The following is a 9,131-nucleotide window of genomic DNA, read 5'->3' as shown; positions in this document are numbered from 1 at the left end:
TACTTATACCTTTAATTCGTTGACGAAAGATTCAAATGCTTGTATTGCACTGTTTACTACCCTAGCAAAATTACTCACGTTAAAGATTTCTCTTAATTGGAATTCCTCTGCTATGTTCTCAGAAACCGTTCCTTTTTTACTTTCATTTTCTGTGATCCTTTTTTCCCACTATTTTAGCTATTATGATAGAGATAGGCTCTTTAGATGGTCTTTTCTATTGTATAATTCTTTAGTCTTAAGTGTTGGAGATGAGTTAGAAATGCATCCGGATGTCTTTTTCTTTGTTATTCTGATTTTGGTTTTCATATCATGGATCTTGAGTCACGCTTTATGGCATTTTCACTATCAAAAGAATCCAAAGATTTCTTGTGTACCTATTATGGAAAGCGTTTGAACTGTGTTTCTTTTTCTTTCCTTCTATTTTTCTTTTGTAACTTGTTAGAAACGATAGACTGCGCAGGAAAGGATTCGGGAGGGGGGAGTGTCTACCTCCTCTCCCAAGCCCGATGAATGGCAAATCGCGCTAGATCTACCGATTATCAAGTTATCGTTTTCTATTTCTTGCATCGAATATGAAGAATAGTATTTTAGAAACATCAACAACTTAATGTGTTTTGCTACTTCACGTTTAACAAGTTAATGACAAATAATGTAAGCTCATTCTATGGAGTAAATACTTCTTATTGGTGCAATTTTTTCGTGATGTATTATCCAAAAAAAATTATTTAACTTATCTCTTTTAAGCCACAATGGTTAAGTATAGCATTCTCATTCTCTACTGAAACTATTTTTTTTATGATAGTTTATTCAGGTGTTGGGGAAAATCGCCCACATACAAGGTGTCAAAATAATATTGAGTCTTACAGGAAAGAAAAAGTGTGAACATGATTTGCTAAAAAAAGCATCAAATTTTCAATATCGACTGAGTATCACAATTGCTTCGTAATTCATAGAATCCACAAAAGGAATTGCTCGAAAAGGACTAATCGTGTCACGGTGCAACCAGCTAGAAACACTGGCAAATCAAGTCGTTGATTGTTTCGTGACTCATAGTGGATGAAATTCGACTTTCAAAGGACTGATCCTTGGCTTGCCAATGGTGCTGATGCCTTAATGGTCCTATCAATTGACGGATGCTAAAATTATAGATGAGATATGGAGAATTGGTTTGAGGCCTAAATTTAGCCTGCTAGATGAAGTAGAAGAAACTCTTGATTGCTTTTTAATCATATACTTTGAGTAGTTCTATTGTTCTACCAAAACACATACTCCCTCCGTCCCAAAAAGACTGTCCGCCTTTCTCTTTTAGTCTGTCCCAAAAAGATTGTCCGTTTTTCTTTTTTAGTCCGTCCCAAAAAGATTGTCCCCTTTCTATATTTAGAAACAATTTAACTTTATGAGATGATTTACAGTCACACAAATATCTAAGGATTGTTTTGGACCACACATTTCAAAAGTCTTTCTTTATTTCTTAAATTTTGTGCCAAATCAAAAGAGGACAATCTTTTTGGGACAGAGGGAGTATACTATACAGTATGTACTATGTAACAGTTCGAGTTGAAGAACAGAATCTGAAACAAACATCTTGTAGCAGATATCATTGGTAACCTTCTGTTTTCTTCACCCTTGAGGCAATTTGAATTTTTTCTGTCACATGAAATTCTACCATCCAAATATAATGATGGCACCATTGGTCCGATCAACCTTGTTGGGCAAAACTCTGAAACTCCTCTTGCTATCTGAGAATTACACAACCCATATTCAAAAAGAGAAATAAGTTTAAATCGCATTATTGAGTAGAAAATATTCTTTCCTACTTTGTATATAGTCAAAGGTATTGAAGCAAAGCCTTGGCGGCAACCATAAGTTGCTGGTAAGTGACTAGGAGGTGACAATTTTAAATTGTGAAAACTAACTCTTGTTTACTTTAGACAAGGAAGCTACTTTGGACTTCAGATAGGTCTAATTTTTAAAATGGTCAACTTTTAGATACAAGGCCACAAAAGTGACTATTTGCGCAACATTGCCGTGCAGGGGCGGATTTAAAGAGGGCTGAGGGTGTTCACCCTCGGCAAAAAATTACAGTGTATATATAGGAAAAAAATTATGTGTTTATGTGCATATATTAACTTTTGGACGCCCTGAATAAAAGCAAAATACTTTTTTTTGTTCCCGAACCCCCTGGATGAAAATCCTGGATCTCGCCACTGTTGCTGTGGCACTAAATCATTTATGTATACATATCTAGAAGACATATTAATTTGATGCCATCGTTGTAATGTTGGCATTCATGTTACACGACGAAATCTCTATCAATAATAATAATAATAATAATAATACACAGCGACAGAAGCACGCATGTCTATTATAGGACACGTTTGGACATCTGCTGGGATCATGTTTTTGGGGCCCCATGCTATGTCGATTTATAGGGCATGTTCGGACATGAAAAAATCTGCTTTTCTCAGGAAAAAAAAATTCAAATAATTACTTATTTGGTTATACATTTAATCAATTTTTCTCTCCAACTTGAAATATTTTCTTTCAAGTGAACCATGTTTTCAAGGTAAAAAGTTCTCTCACAAAACGTCAACACTTTTTCAAGTTAAATGTATGTCCAAACACAACTTTAACTTTCAAATATCTTTTTTTAAACAATATTTTTTTCTTTTTTTTGAAATATCACCCTATTCATGTTCAAACGCCTACTTATTATTGTAAAGTACACGAAAGTGCAGTACAAAATTTTACTATCTAAAGTACACGAAAGTGCAGTACAAAATTTAACTCAAGACTGCGTTCAGGGAGAGCTGATTTTATTCTGCATCATAGAAAGGGAAATCTAGAGTTATATTACTATTTGTTACTCCTATGTAATGTAATGGCTGAAGACCTCCTGAAAAAAGATGTGTGCAACATTGAATATTGAAGAAAACAAGAGAAATAAAAGAGATCAATGATCTAATCAAATAATAGATATCTACTTGGATTTGATTTTGCCAAATACATCATAATTGTGTACTCTTTCATATAGCGCAACCCATTTTTTTTTTTTTTTATCTTTTTCAAAGATGATATATCTTCTCAAATTCAATTCTATTTCCGTGATTAACAACATAACGGTAGTAATATATAGTTTCCGGGCAGTTTTTTTTCTTTTTTCTTTTTTGCTATGACCAGCACTGGAAATACGCTGATAAAATTTAAAGTGAACACACGACTGTTCCAAGTTGATGCAAGAAACACACAACAGAGAATGACATGACAGACATTACTAATTAATTAGCTAGTAGCAAGATGGACACACTCATTTGAGGACAAATTAAAATTACATACTAAGATCAATAAAATAAAACGTAACATCAACATGATTTGTTTTTCTTATATGTATAGGGACATCACTTACACCATCTTGTTCACAAGTTCCCAACGCACCCTCTACTAATACTAAAACTAAACCTTTCAAGAAAATAAAGCCCAACGTAGTTCTTTACATAACAAAATTAGCCACTGACCAATACTTTGCCTTGCCTTTTTCTTCTTTACACAAAGTGAATTGCTTGAATACTAAAAAATTGAACGTAAATGAACTATACTTCAGTACGTAATACCTTTTGGCTCTTCAAGAAATTTCTAACAATTCGCATTTTTGAACTCTAACTTTCTGAGAATAAATCAAGCAGCGCGGATCATCATCAACAACTCTCTTTCTGCTTTCAGGCTATCGCCAAAATCCACTGTTCTTTTTATTCTTTCTATGGCAATACGAGCAGCTTCTCTCTCTCTTTGCCGTTGTGTCTTCATGAACTCGACTTTCACGTTCTCTTCACACAATTGATTTTCTTTTTTCTTCTTGATTTGTAGCTCATCAAGTCCACGTAATTGTTGTTCGGACTTGAAGATTACATTAGCGAATCGTTTCTTGAGCATCGCAGCTCGGATTTGTTTGTTTTCTTTTTCTAACACCGTAACATCAAGATCACCGGAATCAGAAACTTGAGAGATTTTCCTTTTCCGGCAGCAAGCCATCTTAGTTGCTACGGCAAATTTTGACTGAGAATAAAGCATTATGTTTACTAAGCCCTAAGCACTGTACATGTAAAAGATTTGAGTATATAGAAATTTTACTACGTGCATTACGAAATATATTTATATAGGTAACATTAGGATTTCCGATTTCCTATAGGAATAAGGTGAGAGTTTCCTAAACCAACAAAGCTAGTTACCGAATCAAATATGGAAACTTTCAAAAGTAAAAATAACATTAACCAATTTAATGCAACCTAGTTTCTTGAACTAACGCGTTTCCTAAATATTTAATTTCTTAAACTATCAAAGTGCAGTTGTGCAATTAACTGTAGGCGGTGTTGTTAAATTATTTCTACTAAATCAAGGAATAATTTCTTCGTTTTTCTTTACCTTGTTATTTCTTATATTATTGATTTTTTTTTAATTTCCTGTTAGGGTAATTAATGCACATAAAAGGGAGCCCATTATAGGAGAAACTTATTACAAGTGAAATGATATTATAAGAAAGACCCACGTAAAAGTTTCACGGGGTATATTTTATTTGAATATCGCTATTTAATTTGTACCTACTTTTTTTTTTTAAAAAAAAGTACCTACTTTAATTATATTTGAAACAACTTCAGACATGTGGTGTCTTCCTCACGCTTTAAAATGTTTGAAGTTATATATGGCTGAAGCATTTTTTCCTGATTCAGCCATATATAGTTAAAATTAGGTAGAAATGGTTGAATTTCAATCACATGTGCCTGAAATTCTGTCACGCCCCGAACCATGGCCTGGGCGAAACACGGCACTCGGTGCCTTACTGCATGTGACCGAGCGAACCACATGGCTTGCTGAATCATCATGAGGCATAACATGAGCGGAATATAACGTGAATGCATGATGAGCCTTTATAAAACGTAGTAAGTCATAATACTTAATAAAAATACTTGTTTAAACATGAGTGCGGAAATAACATGAATGAGCCAAAATGGCTATACGACTCTGAATGTCTGACATAACATAACTGACTTGTCTAGTCTATGAAACCTCTATCATGAGTCTGACTGGAAAACATACTTACTGGGACAAGGCCCCCAGCATACCTTAGATGCATAACTGACATAAATAGAAGTAAAGACACAACCTCGAATGAGATGGGGCTCACCAAAAGCTGATACGAGCAATGTCCTAATGAGCAACTCTGCTGTCCTGTCGATCAATACCTGCATCGTGAAATGCAGGCCCCCGGGCAATAGAAAGGGGACGTCAGCACATTGAATGTGCTGGTATGTAAAGCAACTGAAAGAAATAACTTGGGACATGAAATAATAATGATAGGAAATGAAACCTGGTCATGAACATGAATACATACATATATATAAAACATGGTAAAAATATCATACGTAGGGAGAGAAATAACTTATAACCGATACATGGTCTGGTGCTTGTGTCCCGCCAGCAAAACACTCAGTCCTTGCCAGGGAACATGAGATTTAATAAAGTATGAAAGGATCCAGTCATTATGAGAGATCGTCCGGGACATGGGTGGAGCGATCCTCATCCTACGATGGCTACATAGTTTCAGGCTATCTGAAGCCCTCCTCGGTAATTAAAGCAACTCCCAAAAACATGAACATAATATAGTTGGCTAAGAAGCCCATGATTTTCGTGAATTAACTTGTACTTGTCTTGTAATCATGATTTCACGAAATAACTTGTAAAATAAGTGGCACTTGCTGCCCATGGTTTTCATGAATATAACTTGCTTGTACATGGATATCATGAATTATAGCTTGCTTGCATGAACTTGTAAAACATATATAGTATTTTCTTGAAATAACATAATATATCATAAACTAGCATGCATGAACCCATGGAATCAGATATATGGGTTATTCATAGATTACAGATAAATTCTTAATAATCATAAAGAAATATTAATAACTCAATGATGGAATTATAACAATTCATAGATAATATAATCATGGACTTGGACCTAGGGTTATCATGAGCATGGTATAGAAACCCTAGTTTTCGTAAAGAATCATAATGTATGGATTATGAGGCGTGGGGAAGAACAATGATGTTTCCACACGTAGATAGTAACTCTACATACCTTAGTCGCTCCAAAACTTGAATTAAAGACTTGAGCTTTGAAGAAGATTTCCAAAATCTTGAATTCTTGAACCTTGAGATGGGTTTTCCTGAAAACCCTAGTTTTGGAATGACGATTCTTGTTTAGATGACAAGGATATATATTAGAATTGACTTGGAATGATTAGAGTAGGCTTACCTTGGTGTTCTTGATGATGGGAGAGAATAGAAGGTCGTTCTAGGGCTTGGGGGTATGAAGAATGAAGTGAAAAAGCCTTAAAACGAAGTTTTATAATTGTTGTTGAACCCATTTTACGCCCTATTTTACGGTCCATAAAAGTTTTACGGACTGTATATGTAACCGTACATCCATTACAGTGATTTGGTCTTTCTGGACCAATTTTACTGTTGGAATATACGGCCCATATAATTTTCACGGCCCGTATGTTCTACCGTATATCGGCAGAATACTATTTTAGTAAAACGGGAATAACTCTTTGTACAGATGTCTGTTTGGCGTCCATAATATACCGTTGGAAAGTTAATTCAAAGATCTACAACTTTCAAGAAGGAAATTTTCCCAAATTCCTTACGTATTTTTCCGTATACTCATTTTAATTGAGACATGGTGCAAACTCACTTGAAAACACGCTCCGTAGGGTAGCTTCCGACTTTATTTTGCTCAAGGACTCGTCTCATGTCTTGATTGGGTTTCAAACACCATTTATATAATACTAAAATTGGGTTCATTATACCCCCGTCTTATGAGTCAAATCTTAGCCCGAATGCACGAGGTGTTACAAATTCAAGAAAAAATGACTAAATCAGAATTTCATCGATATGAAGCTTCACACACTGCATATCTAAAATTGTTCCAAAATGAGTAGACTTACAAACTTTTACGCACTCTGAATATATTTTAAATAGTGGTCCCAAAATCGAGTATACGTGCACTTCAGCAAGTACCAGGCCAATGCAAATCCGAAAAAGAGGCCAGAGAGCATCACAACATTTACCCTCAATCTAAAATGGTTGTGCCTCTATCACTCTATGAGAGCATTTGTTTGAATCGAATCTTTCAGTCTATCGGATTTTATGAAATTTATATCCAAGAGGAGTTAGCTAGTCTATTACAGATTAGAGATGTCACACCCCCTACCAGGAGTATGACGGGCTCCGACCCGTAGGCCGGAAACCACTTGACTTATCCATTACTTTGAACATTATAATCCATAACTCAAAGAACACCTACATGCAGAAAAGGCCCAACATAGGAATATTCGCTCATTCAGCACATATGTACATGTGTGGACCGACAAGGTCGCCACAACATAACGTATATCATAAAGCCGACTACGCTAACAATAAAGTATCAAGAGCTCAAAATAAGGCTGACGAGGCCAACAATATATTATACAACAATATGAACCGGTGGAGCTATAAAACATCTAACTGTACACACACGTCTACGAGCCTCTACATAGAATACAAATGATAATAAGGACAACACCAAATAGACTGCAGCTCCGAAGTAAGTGGAGTGCTACTGAGAATTCGCTGATAGAACACCTACGGGTCTGATCCGTCTCCTTGCCTACCTGTGGGCATGAGCGCAGCGCCCACAAGAAGGGATGTCAGTACGAATAATGTACTTAGTATGTAAGGCATGAATAACAACATAATATAGATATGAAAGGTAACATGGAATATGAGAGATAACCTGTACATCTGGATGCCTCATAAGGCGGTGTCATGCATGCTTGGCCTTTTAAAAAAAATTTTTAATACATAGATATAGTACCATGCCCGACCATTAAGGTTCGGTGTCTTATATATAGTATCATGCCCGGCAATTAAGGCTCAATGTCATATATATAGTATCATGCCTGGCCATTAAGGCTCGATGTTATCATCATTAGCCCGCGTCCGGGCCTCCCGCGACCGGGGCAATATCATAACATGCCCACTGCAGTGGTTGTGCACATCTACGTGCCATGCCCGGCCGACTATAGCGCGGCGCGGTGTGAGAAAATACATACATACATACATACATATATACATACATATATACATATATATATACATACATACATATATATATATATATATATATAAAGCATGCATGAGAGTCAAATAAAAGCTATAAATACATCGGAGTGATGTAAGGTCGGTAACCTCCGATTATATTTTGGAATAATCATCATCGCTCTATCTCACCTTGAAGGAACAATTATTATAAGGCGAGATCAACAACAATGAATAAAAATCAAGAAAATCACGAACATAACTCAACATTCTCATATTCACATTGAAATCATAAGCTTGGGACTTTTACACATGAAATCATCATCATCGTCGTAATCATCATAGAAACATTCTCATCTTTAGCATAGTCATTAACATTGTAAAAATATGTCCGTTGTTGTTGTCATAAAAGCTTATAGAATCATAAATCTTTGACTCGGAAAATAGGGACATTTTGGAAAACATTTATGGATTATCAAGAAAGAAGTCATGCCTTTGAATCATGAACTCTAACTTTTGGAAGTAAGGAGGTTATGAAACATATGTAGGGAATTATAACATAGGAGCTTCTAGAAATAGGATCATCGTCATCATAAAACATGTTTATCTTTAACATCATAAGAACTCTATGAATCATGAATCTCTAGCTTTTGAGAATAAGAATATTCTTGGAAAACATTTATGGATTCACAGAAAGGGATCATGGGACATTTGGAAAACACCTATTGGATTCATAAGGAAGAAATCATGCCTTTTGAAGAAAGGGACTATCCTTAACATACCTGTTCAACCTCCAATTATCCACACTCATTCGTCCGAATTCGTGAGTCTACATTTAAGAGGATTCACACTATCATTAGACTCATCATAGTATACTTATACAAAACTTTCAAGTCAAACTACTCTATATTCTGCCGAACATCAGGCAGCATCTCTCCTGTTTATATGCCTAGCCCGAAATTCCAAATACAACAACCAACAACATCAGCAGTACTGTA

Source organism: Lycium barbarum, chromosome 5, assembly GCF_019175385.1.
Source record: "Lycium barbarum isolate Lr01 chromosome 5, ASM1917538v2, whole genome shotgun sequence".
Taxonomy (NCBI): domain Eukaryota; kingdom Viridiplantae; phylum Streptophyta; class Magnoliopsida; order Solanales; family Solanaceae; genus Lycium; species Lycium barbarum.
This window is presented reverse-complemented; position numbering follows the sequence as displayed.